The sequence below is a fragment of the Prionailurus viverrinus genome, chromosome B1 (assembly GCF_022837055.1).
Source record: "Prionailurus viverrinus isolate Anna chromosome B1, UM_Priviv_1.0, whole genome shotgun sequence".
In the NCBI taxonomy this organism is placed as follows: Eukaryota; Metazoa; Chordata; class Mammalia; order Carnivora; family Felidae; genus Prionailurus; species Prionailurus viverrinus.
In genome coordinates, this window is record NC_062564.1 from 110,108,899 (window position 1) to 110,123,987 (window position 15,089).

Here is a 15,089-nt window from a genome sequence, read left to right on the forward strand (position 1 = left end):
AACTATACAATGACTTAGAGAGAAGACTACAAAAAGAGAAGATTCAAATGTTTAGGTTTGGGAATCAGGAGTGTGGTCAGGAACAAGAAGAGTTTGTTCCATATCCATATCCATATCCATATCCATATCCATATCCATATGTCAAGTAGGTAATTGGATATATAAAAATGAAGTTCAGGAGAAGTTCAGGAGAAAAGTCTAGGCTGGAGTCATGAACTTGGGAATCTGTTCTGTATAGATATCATTTAGCATCATAAAATTAGACTGAGATTACTTGAGAAGTGAGTATAATTAAAAACAGTGGGATTCCAAAAACTGAGCTTTGGGAGATTCCTATATTGAGAGATTCAGGAAATGAAGAGGAACCTGAGGAGACAGGGAAAGAATGATGACTGGGATAGGAGAGAGAGTGTTTTCCTAAAATCCAAGAGAAGGCAGTGCTTCAAGACAAGATCGATGAATTACCTGTGCCAAATTCTGATGAGAGGTCAAGTAATTTGATGAATAAAAATAGACTGTTAGATTGAGCAACAAAAGGTCACAAGTTGGCCTTGATGAGGGTAATTTTAGTCGAAAAGGGAAGAAGGACTTGTGAAGTGGGTTCAAGAGAGAATAAAAGCTAGCAAATAGAGTATATATAGATCATTCTTCCTTGAGTTTTTCTATAAAGGGGTGTAACATGGACAGAAGATGTTGTAAAAACTAATTTTCTTTTTTAGGTGATAAGTGCTACAGTACATGTGTATGCTGATTTAGATGGCCCTGCAGAGAGTGAAAATTATGATGATATGGAAGGGCAGGGTTGCTAAAATAAGTGGATGCAGGCGTGTTCTGGGAGTAGCCAGCAATCTTGTTGGGGAATGGAGTGGACTTGTATAATCCCTTACATTTGACTCTTCACCCTCTCTGAATTCACCCTCATCCTAACCAGCTATACTTTTGTTTGGGCATGTCAAACTCAAATTTTTTGACAGCGTAGTAGTGTTTCCTTTTCAATTTTTTATCTATTATACACAACTTCTCTTCCTCTTATAACTGTTTGTTATTAAGCTTATTAATATTATTAAAAATAAATTTTTAACTCATTTTAAGTACCAACATAAAGCTTTCCTCCTCTGCCCCTTCAAGATGTCCCTCACCCCAGAATCTTTTTCTTTGCTATATGAGCATCATGGTAAAATGTAAAGAAAAGAAAAAAGATATTCTAAGCACCTTGGGTGAGAAAATAGAGACTATTCTCATTGTTTTGTTGAAAATAGAATAAAATATTTTAGAAGGATATTGGTTACTCTGCATTTTTTTGTATTATCTCTCTGTTTCCTAGTTGACGCCTCTGAACACAATCTCTTGCCTTTCTGATTTACCAAATCATCCAGTATCATTACTACATGGTCACCCCCAAATCTTAACTTCTCCTAATTTACCATATACCCTCAACATCCAAATCTTAGAAAGACAGTTGATTTTAGGAGAAGACTTAAAGCTCTAGCTAATAGAGTTAGCAGATGAAAGTTAAAGGCAAAGACAGGATTTCTGAGATCATAGTTGATAAGTTTGATTACCTGAGAATAGTTAATAACTCTTGCTCCTGTTTTTGGTTCAAATTTCTAAATACTTAACAGGATAGACGCTACTGAGATGTATCCAGCAGTTATGTCAGAGAATCCAGAGAATCTGCCTGATCTTAATTACTCCAGACAGGAATTGTTGAGTGTTAAAATAGCTAAACCCAGATGAGCACCTAAAGGATTTTTCAGAATCCAGAAGTTTAGATAGATTAGCCAATGAAACTCATGTGGCATTCTTTCAGAGGTTGTGAACCACAGAGTTAAATCCCAATTTTGTCAGTCTGGCCTCTTCCACAGACCTTTATATACTGAACCAACTCCTGCTCCATTGTGCATAAACCTCAAGATAGGCCTATGAAGCATCAAATGAAGTGAAGATTTGCAAATTATCCACCTATTTGGGTGTGAACCACCACATTACATAATTCAAGACCTCGAGTTTTATTTGCTTTAGTTCTTTTATGGAAACATCTGATTTATCTGGCCTCTTGTATCAAGTTACATAAATATATGCTTTATCTGTTAAGGACCTATTCGTGGACATCAACTCTTACAACCATTTCTTGTTCCAAAAAATACTTGCTGGTGCTAATGTTACTTCTACTTGTCTCCTAGGTTCAGTCAAGTTATTGTCACATGTACAGTATCAACAATTGAATGTTTTGATCACTGTGTAGTTGGAATGCTTTCATTTGTCTAGACTGAACTTGATGCTCCTAGGAATGCTCTGGAAGATAAGAATAAAGAAACAGTATCCTTTGTTGCTTCTGAGATCTGAGGAAAGGTTCAAGTCTTCCTCTCTCCAGAATGACAGAGTACCCCTACTTTGGCCTTACACACCTAAGCTTTTATCAATGAAGGTGTTTTTCATGATCCTCTTGTGCAGTTTACAACTTAGGATTCACAGCAGGGACCCTGTTGGGATTTGGGCTTGAGCAAGCCCCGAGAACTGCATTCTACTCTAGGGAAGGTGAGTACTACAAAGTTAAAAGTGCATGAAGCCATTTGGCCTCTCATTTCCTAAAGAGTGCACTATAATTTAAATAATTTAAATGCAAAATAGAGTTTCATATTTTATTTCCAATGTCAGGATTTCAGTGAAACTTCATGACATTCTAGGACATTTCCATATTCCTTTCTGTCTAGGTGGAATTAGAGTTCTTCGCATATTCTGAGCTGAGCTTATTCTGAGAGTATAATTTGCATATTTTGTTTTATAGACCAAAGTAAGTTTCGATCAAATCTGAATTATGTAAGCCATTTTTCTTTTTGTATGGTTTACTCTCCAGAAAGATATTTTTTGTTTTTTTAAGAGTCACATTAATAAACAGTAAATATCACAATAAAATTAGCAACCTTTATTTCCTCTATTTATGTTCCTGCAGTATTAAATCTGCATCAGCAATAATTAAACTCCTATATCTTAGAATGATAACATAAGAAAACCAGGAGAGCAATTTGACAGAATTGGAAGGCTTTAGAATCAGACAAACTAGGACTAAATCCTGGTTTTGTATCCTCCTGTCTATATTACCTTCCCAGATTTCTTGCCTATAAAGTAAGCGAAAGATGGCAATCTTTCATAAAGATGACAATAGTGTCATCTACTGTTATGAACTGAATGTTTGCGTCTCCCCCAAATTTATACATTAAAATCATAACCTTCAATATTAGGAGGCAGGGCCTTTGAGGGTAATTAGGTCATAAGGATAAAGCTCTCATGAATGGGATTAGTGCTTTATTAAGAAACACACAAGAGAGAGCTTGTTTCCTCTCTCTCTCTGCTCTTCACCATGTGAAGATACAATGAGAAGAGGGACATCTGTGAACTAGGGAAGGAGTCTTCACCAAAAACCCAACCATGTTAGCACCCTGATTTTGAAATTTCAGCTTCTAGAACTGAGAAATAATGTGTCTGTTGTTTAAGCCACCCAGTCTGAAGTATATTTATTGTAGTAGCCCGAGCTGACTAGGGTACCCACGAAGTCAGGATTAGATACATACAACATCAGACACAGTGCTTACTCATGGGAAGCTCTCAGTGGCTATTTGTACATAATAATACTGATGAAGCAATCTTTTAATCCACTTTAATTCACTTCTCAAAAACTATTTGGCACTTAATAGGTCCTAAGTTTGTTACTCAGTTGGGTGGATATGATCTGCTTTGCAGTGCAGATACAAAGTAAGCCACAATTTGTGAGTCAAGGAGTTGTACTGAGAGACAGATACATGAATAATTACAATGAAATGCCATACAAGTCCACAAAGCTATTCATGCAAAGCTCTTTTGGTTACAGAAAAAATGACTATGGGATGTGGAGGTTTGGAAAGAGTTCACAGAGCAGGGGACTTTTGGGCTTAGAGATTCTATAGGAGTGTTTCTAATAAATAAAATTACTTAGTAGAGAGTGCCCTTGATGGGAAGGAAGCAAAGGACACTGAATTGCTGTTCTTTCTCCAGCAGTATTAGACCCAAGATTTCCAGGTATCCTTTGCTCTGAAGCCCCAGCAATGAGACTACTTCCTCTGTACCACCCCACCTCCAGCTGTAGGCAAGACTAACTTCCACATGACCTTTAACCATGGTGTCCTGTGACTTCTGAAACAAATCCCATTGTGCCTCAACACCAGCTCTCCTGCATCACCACGAGAAGTCAAAGGTTCCCAGATCACCCAATTTCACACAGATGCTCATCAGCACCCTATTCCCAACCTCCATGAATCTGACCATATTTCCCACACTCTTAGCTATCCAAGCCCTTCCACCCAAACTTGTTTCCTGTCGTCAGAAAACTCCTCTCCTTCCTTAACCTCTGCACTAAACATTTCCTTCAGATTTTTGCTGAAATTTAATTTGGCACCTGAAAACACTGCTTTTCTTGGACCCTTTAAGTGAACAACTTATTTTTATTTTTCTTCTCATACTTAAGTACCATACATGCCTATAGCTTGAGGTGGGGTCCTTTCCGCAACCTGTTCCTACTTTCAAACGGTCACTCCTTTTTCTCTTCAAAACTCTCATGTCTTTTGAAACATACATTCTCATACTGTGCCACCCTGTATCCCTCCTTGTCAGACCACTTATGGATCACTGAGTCATTGCTCTTCACTCATTAATACTTTTCCTGTCATTATGGTTCAAAACCCCAGTAGATGATCCAACTACCACATTGGCCTCTAAATTCTTTGGTTTTCTTAGCTCCAATAATATTTTTCTCCATTCTTTCTCCATGACCCACATGTCATACCTAGACCTCGTCATCATCCAAAACTGAATTTCAGTTTCAAACATCTCACTTTGACTGCCATCCCCTATTCTTCCAGTGTATTCACTCTAGTACTCCACTCACAATTCGCCAGCTCAAGACCACCAATTCATGGACCCTATAATTCATCTTTATTCATCATAACTCCATGTCTAAACATGTCATATTATCCAGCTTATTTTGCATGATTCTGCCCTATAATTACTTCCCAACGAATGTCTTTAACTTCCTTTTTCCTTTCTCCTCAAGCAATCTTTCCTGGCAAAACCTAAACTCTGGTCAAATCCACCTATGTGTTGGATGTGTTAATCTATCCTGCATTAAAGTGTCTGAATACTCCTAGAGAATATTACAAATTATGCTTATTGGAGTCATCCAATTCTTACATAGTATAATTGTACATAGTATTCTCTCCAGGTAATATTCAATGTGTTCAGCAGCATGATCTTTCATAACTTTTTTTCTGCTCTTCAGAAAGAGTATCTGAAATACAGGATTTCCTCACTACTAATCAGACCAAAAACTTTCATCGCCAGAAATTGCTACGAAACACATATTTGGTATATCAGGTATTTGTTTTCTATGTGTTTTGCCTTGTTTCACTACTTAAAGCCATTAAGAACCTATGGCAAGATAAGCCTTTAAATATCTAACCACCTGACAATGTAGTCTAGTAACATTTTCTCTCACCCCAGTTCTCCATGTAAGATTTTAGACCTTGTGCAATTTCCCAACTTCCAATTATCAGACATTTTTAAATGACATTTAGCTTCCTAGTATCAGATGTTATTAAATGCACTGACCTCAGGTCTCCCAAAGCTCATGAAAGATACTTCCTCATCTGAAATCATTGCTTTGCCCTAGATCTTGAATTTAATAAACGCTAAGTCTAAGTTTGCTTTAGGAAGCTGTTTGGTATCTGCTGCACTCTTCATTGAATTTTGGGGGGGATGGGGCAGGGATCTATGAAGAAAGGCTCTGTTCCCTTATTTGTAGACTAAGAAGTATAGAACAAATATCATGAGGTTTTTGTGATATTTTAATGAGTTCATATACATAAATGTTTTAGTAGAATCTTGGCACATAGTAAAAATCAAATAAATGTTGCTTTTATAATAATTATTATTATTTATACCGATTTCTCCACCCCTGGCTTCACATTGCCAAATGCATGCCAATCTAAGGGGAAAATATTCAATTTTTTTCTTTCTTTTTTTTGGTTAGTTGTCTCTGCTGCTTTGTTGTCTTTTCTTTTCTTCTCTCCAGGCAATCTCTTCTGGTCTTTTATTGGCTTCTCTTCCTAGTAGGTATTCTACTGGCCTCTCCCTAACCTTATTGTTAATTCCAATATTTCACTTCAATTACATTATATTATAATTTCATTAAGATTCTCTGGGAAATTTATCAAATAATAATTGTGCAATAACCATCCTAATTGTACCATTGTTTAGAAGTAAAGATTCCAACAAACATTGAAATTAATTTTAATAATAACATTTATTAGTCATAGGAGATCCATGGAGTCAGTGTACCTATTTCCCTTTTAAAAATTTACCAGAAGTCTTTAATGAAATGTCTACCCATCTTTTTTTGCCCTCTATTCCCTCCACCCCAGCACTGTTCCCAGTGCACCACACTTGGAAAGAGTTCCTGGCTCCTGTTAAACCAGTGCTGTCCTTGTTTTTTTTTTCCAGGCACCATCATGATCATCTACCAGGACCTCATCAGCCATGATGAAATGCTGAGAAATCCCGGTGGGCTGTGCCTGGAGGTGGAGGGGAAGATGGTCAGTAGAATAGTAGGTAACATTGATGACTTGTCCATTGGTGAAAATGCCACTCCTGATGACCCCAAGGGTGAAGTTAGCAAAAGCACAGTTATCACTGGTGTTGATATTGTCATGAACCATCACTGGCAGAAAACCAACTTGACAAAATAAGCCTACAAGAAGTACATCAAAGATGACATGAACTCAATTAAAGGCAAACTTGAAGAACAGAGACCAGAATGAGCAAAACCTTTTATTTATTTTTTAACACTTATTTATTTTTTTGAGGGACAGAGCATGAGCAGGGGAGGGCTGAGAGAGAGGGAGACACAGAATCTGAAGCAGGCTCCAGACTATGAGATGTCAGCGCAGACCCCGACTTGGGGCCCTAACCGATGAACTATGAGATCATGACCTAAGCTGAAGTCGGTGCTTTAACCGACTGAGCCAGTCAGGTGCACCTAGAATGAGCAAAACCTTTCATGACAGGGATGCAGAACAAATCAAGTACATTCTTGCTAATTCTAAAAATTGCCAATTCTTTATTGGTAAAACATGGATCCAGATGGTAGCTCTGCTGGATTACAGTGAGGATAGTGTGACTCCATATACAATTTTCTTTAAGGATGGTTGAGAAATGACAAAATGTTAACAAAATTTGGCTATAACTTTGGATTACCTGTCATCATAACTAACTGCTGCTTTTCATCTACACAATACCAGAACTTAGACAAATGGGACTGATACCATTTTAAGCACTTCATTAATTTTGGGCTTGATTTACTAGGACAAGAGGCATTGTTTTTACAGGGGAAAAACATGTCGTATAGGTTGTCTGAAAATAAAATGCATTTAAGCTCAAAAACAAACAAACAAATAAACAAAAAGCATCCATCAATACTACGATATTATTAACAGGGATTGCAAATTTCAAGCCCTCTAGTGGTCAACACCATGTTGCTTATTCTCTAAAACTTGCTCAAAGATAAAAATTTACTACAATTTAACAAAAATATTTCCACCAAAAAATGACAGGCCATTATCTTTGTCCCTGAAACAATGTACCACAATTCAAGCTGAATAATTCATTACTTTAAAAAAAAAGAGTTGTGAATATCAGTGTTAGTTAATTCTTAAAATCATGTACTTATCTTTACTAGTAATAAAAAAAAATCAAGAAACCAAGATAAATTGTCAATACTTCCTGCTTTTGGGGTGGGTTATATATTTTAGTAATACAGTACGTTTTTTTTATTATTGCGTATCATACAGGCTTTAGGAACAGATATGACTACTTATATTCATGGCTTAGAGGAGTTAATAAATATTTCTAAGTATCAGTTTCTACTAGTGAAAAAAATCTAGATCATAATATCTTCCTTATAGGAATTATGAAAAAGTAGCAAGATTAAAATGTATACCTTCACTGCATAGAACAAAAGTGCTAGTCAAATCACCAGAATAATCACGGTGGGGCTACTTTTAAGTAATAAAGGAAAACTAAGGTATCTAACTGCTTCTTTATTTTTTAAATGTTTATTTTTATTTTTGAGAGAGAGAGAGAGAGAGAGAGAGTTCAAGCAGGGGAGGGACAGAGAGAGGGGGACAGAGGATCAGAAGTAGGCTCTGTGCTGACAGCAGAGAGCCTGATGTGGGGCTTGAACTCATGAACCACAAGATTATGACCTGAGCCAAAGTCAGATGCTCAAACTACTGAGCCATCCAAGTGCCTCCATCTCTAATTTCTCACAAAAATGATACTCTTACTGAAATTACTTAATTAAATCTAAACTCAAGCGCATTTTATGTGTACTTAAATAATAATCATTCCAACTTTTAAGTTGTATATGACTTAATAAGATAGTTACCCCATTGCAAAACTCTGATTTTTGTTTCTAAGTTTAACACAGATACTTAATGACATTGTTTAAAAGTAGGGCTATGTCTGAAGGACTAATGGCAACATTAGATTTTTTTAATGACTAATTATAAATAATTGCAGTGATTCTATATAGTTAACTTAGTGTTATTATAAGTATTTAAATAAAAATGATGTATATTTTAAATGTATTTAAAATTGTGACAATATTAATATGTGGATGTCTCTGACTTTTTTCACCTTTTGAAAACTAGATTAGCTTTCTGATGAGATTATTACTATTTAGTTAGTTATATTTTATGTATAAAATATCCTTGTTCCATTGTGTGATTAAGTATGTGTGTAATACAATGAAAATAACACAACATATTCTTCTTTCATTTTCTTCTACAGTAGAAAACATAGACCTTTTACTCATAGAGACCAGGTGATTATGTATCATATTTCACTGTAAAGTCACTAACTCAAGTTTTAATGTCCTTTATATGTAAGGATATACATCTGTTTCTATTTCCTTGACTTCATACCTCTGCCAAACTTAGATCTAGAAATGTTTAAAAGTAGTTCTACAGGGCTCAGCTTACAATAAAAAGGAAGTAAATTAGCCAGATAAAATAAAGGATGCCCAATTCAATTTGTTTCAAACAGTACAGCATTGGTGATATAGTGGTAAGCATATCCGCCTTCCAATTGGTTGTAGATAAGTAAGGATTATTTAGTGTATATCCCATGCAATAATTTTTTAGTATCACCTATGTCACAAATATTACACAGGTCATACTTACATTGAGTAATTAATTATTAATTATTTATCTGAAATTCAAATTTAACTGGGCACCCTGTATTTTTATTTGCTAAATCTGGTAACCATAAAAGGAAGATAAAAATTATTTTGGAAGAAAATACAAAACATATATGTCAACAGTATACCTTATATTTTAATTAAAAAATAAATGGATCTCCAGTCCCTAAAAATGCAAGGCCAATCCATAAAGAGTTATGCATATATAGAGAAAAAAAAGAACTAGCTCTCCTCTCAACTCGAGATTGTTTCTGCTGCTCCTGGCATAATTTTCATTCTTATATAAATTTCCTAAGTAATTGATTTTTAGGAGATCTGCAAGAGTTAAGTGTTAGTGGCAGTCTGAAATATAAAAAAACAAATATAAACAAACAAAAAAAACCCCACAAAAATCAGGTATTGTGAATAACTGCCTTACCCATCAAAATCTAACCAATTCACAATTTTTTAAAGCATATATCCTTGCTTCCTGAATCATAGCTAATTGAACCATGAGTGGGTACCATTTTCAATTGAAATATCTTCTCCAGGGATTTGGAGGTTGAACAATATTCAATTTCTTTGTGTAGGCCATTTGATGGGGTCTCCACTTGCCCATATGTTATTGTTTAGAACCTAGAAAAAGTCACCCTTTCTAGGATGACTCAGCCCTGAGGGTTCACAGCATGGCTGGCATAGCTAGATTGTATTTTGGCTCTCTTGGCTGGACACTTTTATGTAGTGAGCAACCTGTACAATCTTATGGGATTGCCTTGCCATTTTATGCCATGCAGAATAAAAAGTAGAGCACAGAAAGAAGTGTAAATGGGAGATGGTATAAAAATACTGCTAGCACTTTGATGTTTTTCTGCTTCTAAATGCTAAACCTCCTTGAGACAAAGGTTTATTCCTATCATTGTGTTTCGTAAAATGTTCTCTTAAATCTTATAATAAATGCTTCCATTTTGCTTAAGGTAGATCATGCTCATTCCTGACACTTGAAAACAACATATTATAATTAGTTACATAAATACTGGCTTGAAAATAACGTCTTAAGAATCACTGGCAGATTCTGATAAGATTCTGGCAATAATCTATATTGAATTGACATTTGAATACACGAAAGTGCTTTCCTTTTACTTCTAGATTGATCTTGGTTTCAGAGGCTGACAAATCCTTCCATGAACAAAAGGGTTTGCCTTAAACTGCATCTAGAATGAATTTAATTTTCATTCACTTCCCATGAATAATGAGCTCCTCAGGCTGGACTATAAGCTGTGTTGTTTGATATAAATGCCTTTTCTTTTTTTGGAACAATTTGTAAACATAGAATTGGAGAGGCAGTGAAAAGAAGGATTCAGAGGTTTTATATAAAACAGCTTAATGACATGAAAGGAAGAAAGAAACAGCAGAATAAACAAGAACAAGAATGGAACCACTTAATGTGTTAATAAGACCTCTCTGAGCAGTGGCTTATATCTTACCAAAGCTTTTTGTTCTATTTTGTTCTGTTTAAAAGCTCTGCTTTTTCATAAACTGTGGCATCTCAGGTCTTCATAGAGCCATCTTCATAGACATTTACTTTCCTCCAGTTGGAGAAATAGGAAGTTGTTTTTTCATTGTCTTTCTATCATTTTAATGAGAGGCAAACTTGCTCTAGCATTCAGTTCATTGCAGACATCTTGTGTATAATCATGTGTTGAAAGCATCCATTTCACACAACATTGTCCAGAGCCTGCTCCTACCGCTGTTGCGTGTGGTAGATAGTTTTCCTTCTTATAATGACAATCACAGTTTGTATATAAATAAAAACTTGGCCATCAGAGAAACGACCATTCCTTGAATCTGACTAAGAAAGTTAAAATAGGTTTTTTTTTTGGTCTTTTCTCCTTGTACTTAATCTCATTCTATATCAACAAAAATCCTGAAAGTACGTATCTTGATTTCAATGGGTTAATTTTTAAAATTTTTCTGACATATGATCACATATAAAACAAAAATTTTGTATCCAGTGATTGTCTAATTTATGCATCTTTGTAGCATCATATGTTAAATTCTTAGAATAAGCTTTGGAATCCAAGAGACCTCGATCAAACGACAGCTCTATCTGCCTTGTTGTGGGTGTGGACTTATAAAAACAAACACACAGTTAATTGAAGCTTGTTTGCTTAAATGTACAATAGGTATAAGAAGCCTTACTTTTCACAGTTCTTGAAAAGATTAAAAAATGTAAATATACATAAGGTAGTTAACAAAATTTTTGGCATAAATAAATAATAGTTATTATGGGAGGAATGCAGATGAGCCTGGTAGTTTAGGTTCTCAATTTTTAATTTTTTTTTTTGAACGTTTATTTATTTTTGGGACAGAGAGAGACAGAGCATGAACGGGGGAGGGGCAGAGAGAGAGGGAGACACAGAATCGGAAACAGGCTCCAGGCTCTGAGCCATCAGCCCAGAGCCTGACGCGGGGCTCGAACTCACGGACCGTGAGATCGTGACCTGGCTGAAGTCGGACGCTTAACCGACTGCGCCACTCAGGCGCCCCTAGGTTCTCAATTTTTAACGTTGTTTCATTTTTAATATAGAAGTGATTGATGGGCATCACAGAAGACTGGTGAAGTGGACTGGTAGTTTGGAGGAGAGGGCTCAGTAGGTGAGATACTCAGTTAGGGGACCATTGCAGTCACTGAGAACCAAGATAATAGACTCCCTCTTTGATGATGACATTTAATTGGGAAGGACTAAATCCTAATGGGTATTTTTAATGCAGATATTTTGAATACAGAATCTATAGGATGTGATAACATTAGAAATAGGAAATATAAGGAAGAGATCAAACATTATTCCAAGGATTGAACTGGAACAAGTAGGGAAATGGTATCATTAACAGAAATTGAGAGTTGGGAAAGATCTACTGTGGCATCAAAGCATGACGTGGGAGAGAAGAATGAGCAGTTCTGGAGAGCTACAGGGGCTAAGGATCATGATGTAGAAGTCATCTAAATGGAGCTGATAGGCAAAGGCTTTGGCAATGTTATCCACTTCAAAGCAGTGGGGAATTTAAAGGAAAAAGGAAGGAAGAAGAACAAGGCAGAAATATGAATACTATAGGAACAATTCTTAGCAGTAGGAAAACCAGGAGAACTGGAATTGAGGAAGTCAAAGGAAGATTCATTTCAAGAAAAAGGTAATTAGCTATGCAGATTCCTACAGCTTCTCATGAGGATGAGATGTGAGTCAGGTTGCCTGGATTTGGTCATTGGGAGTCCTTGGTTATTCGTAGGATTCTCAGATTGGTAGAGGGATGGGAACTGGAATGCAAAGACACAAATAAGTGGCAGTGGTAGATATTGCTAGAATCCATCTGAACGTGAAACTTTCTTTTACTTTCCGAGGACCCCTTGGAATCTGCCTTTGCCAGCCTGTTGGGAAAGCCTGGTGTGAAGTTCAGGGAATGTACTGCAGAAACATGCTCAGGAAATGAGTTGGGCTCGGAACAGTAAGGTAAAGGGCTTGCCTCTAGTCACTGAAATATCTAGTGAGGGCTTAGGTTTTTATTATCAACTTCCCCCTTACCATTTAGTCAGAGTGGCAGATCCTAGCCTGGGTTAGCCCCGAAATGAAATATGAAACTAAGTTGAGGATGGGAGTACCAGAGCCAGGGAGAAGCAAAAAAATTGAGGACGAGACATACAAAAAGGAGAGAGAGAGGATGTGCTCAACTAAAACTCTGTGGCAGGAGGTGATAGCAATAGATTTAGAAAATGAGTCACTTATCTCTCTGGAAAAGCGTTTGGTTTATTGGTTAGTATTATCTGCCACTTAGGAATTAGTGTAGTGAATTATCAAAGCAGGAAATGCACTGGTTTTCCCCTGAAGACATTACTTCTGTGGTCCGTTTGTTTACTCCACAGTGTCTCCCCTTAAAGAGCAGACAAAGCTACTTAGCTAAATATTTTCAGAGTTACCTATTTGAAAAATATAAAGTATATCTATGAGTATCTAACTGTGGCATATTAAATGAATAAAAGTATGAAAGATAATATGTAGTAATTAAAAGTACAGGTTCTGTGTGGCTCTGTAGTAGAAAACTATCTCAGAGGATTGTGAGTCATATAGTAAAAACTCAAAAAATGTTACCTATTATTATTACCTTTGTATAAAAATTGAGTATAAAACTGAGTTGGCCCTTGTTTCTAGTGAGAAATAAAGTTATTTCCACATTTAGTGCTCCAGTTTTCTCATTCCATAAGACGAAAAATGTCACGTTGCTTACATGAAAATATAACATGCAAATAATAGTTATTACTATTCCTCCCTCCTATTTCAACAACACCAACAAGGAAATCTCAAGGAAGAAACCACAGAATTTATAAATTCTAAACTTCTTTTGGATTCTGGAATGCACATTCTAATTCCCAAATATATGCAAATTGAAAAGTTTTATCTCTTTATAGCATTCATTGCCTTTAATATACATATAAAAGGTATTCAGAGAAGGGAAATTCAAAAACATTGTAAAGAAATAATTCATACCTCTACCCCCAAAGACAATCACAGTTAAAATTTAGGAAGTTGTCCTTTGAGAATTGTATCTATCTTCCATCTATCCAAACAACCAAACATATAAAACTGAGATTAAGCTAAAGTGGGATAAAATAAACTCTTTAGTAACTTGAATTTTTAGTTAACATATTGTGACATTTTTCTATGCCAGAACTTTGCTTCAGCATAATTTAATGTGATAATAGCTGCATATATTTTATTGCATGACATGGCAGTATTTGAAAGAACTTCCTGTGTTTACATTGTTGAACTCCTGGAAACATCTTCAGACAACCTGTTAATAATGCAATACAAACTCATTACAACAGAGAGAATGCCACCTTGACAGAGTTTTGGCAGTGTTTCTGAAGAAAGAAGTCAGAGGTGAGATATTCTTAGGAATTGGGGTCTGGCCTCAAGATGGTGTTTGTTGTTTTTTTTTTAATATTTATTTATTTATTTTGACAGAGAGAGAGCAGGGAAGGGACAGAGAAAGCAGGGGCTGGACAGAGAGAGAGAGAGAGAGAGAGAGAGAGAGAGAATCCCAAGCAGCCTCCATGCTGTGAGTGCAGAGCCCAACGTGGGGCTTGATCTCATGAACCAGTGATATCGTGACCTGAGCTGAAATCAAGAGTCAAATGCCCAACAAACTGAACCACCCCAGTGCTCCCTGGCCTCAAGATGTTTAAGGAAGTCTTTCAAGAAGTGAAGTGGAGAATTGGGCAAAGTCCATGGTATAAGAGTTTAAAGTTAGTGGATACTGTAAAGTAATTCTTGATAACTAAATTGATGAGTAAGTTATTTAGCCATATAAGCAGATTACTATCTCTACTAACTTTATCTGAAGGAATTTCCTGAAGCAAACAGTAAAGTTATTTGTTGATTTATAGTACTATATTTCCTGGGCAGAATTTTCCTAAAAATGAAAAAAAAAAAAAAAAAAAAAAAAACACACCTAAAATCTAAGTCATACCAAAATAGTCTACTGTTTTATCTAATTCCTATTAAAACAGATGGTCTCAACTATCAGTGTGTTTTTTATAATTTTAATATTAAGTTTCCAAATATATTTTCAATATTCATTTATCTCTATTTTCACCACCACCACCTAAATTCAAGCTATCACTTTCTCTTACCTTGCCTTCCAAGCTGACCACTTCAGATTGCTAGCATTCATTTTCCACAAGGCAGCCAGACTGAACTATATGATACAGAATGTGACATCCATTTAAAAATCTTTGCAGTTTTTCCACACTGCTTTTCATACAGTTTTAAGT

At 35.9% G+C, this 15,089-nt stretch overlaps 1 pseudogene; it reads left to right on the forward strand.

Annotated features, from left to right (window-relative positions):
• Window positions 1-6,539: 6,539 nt before the first annotated feature.
• Window positions 6,540-7,257, forward strand: LOC125164377 (translationally-controlled tumor protein-like; annotated as a pseudogene).
• The last annotated feature ends 7,832 nt before the right edge of the window (window positions 7,258-15,089 follow it).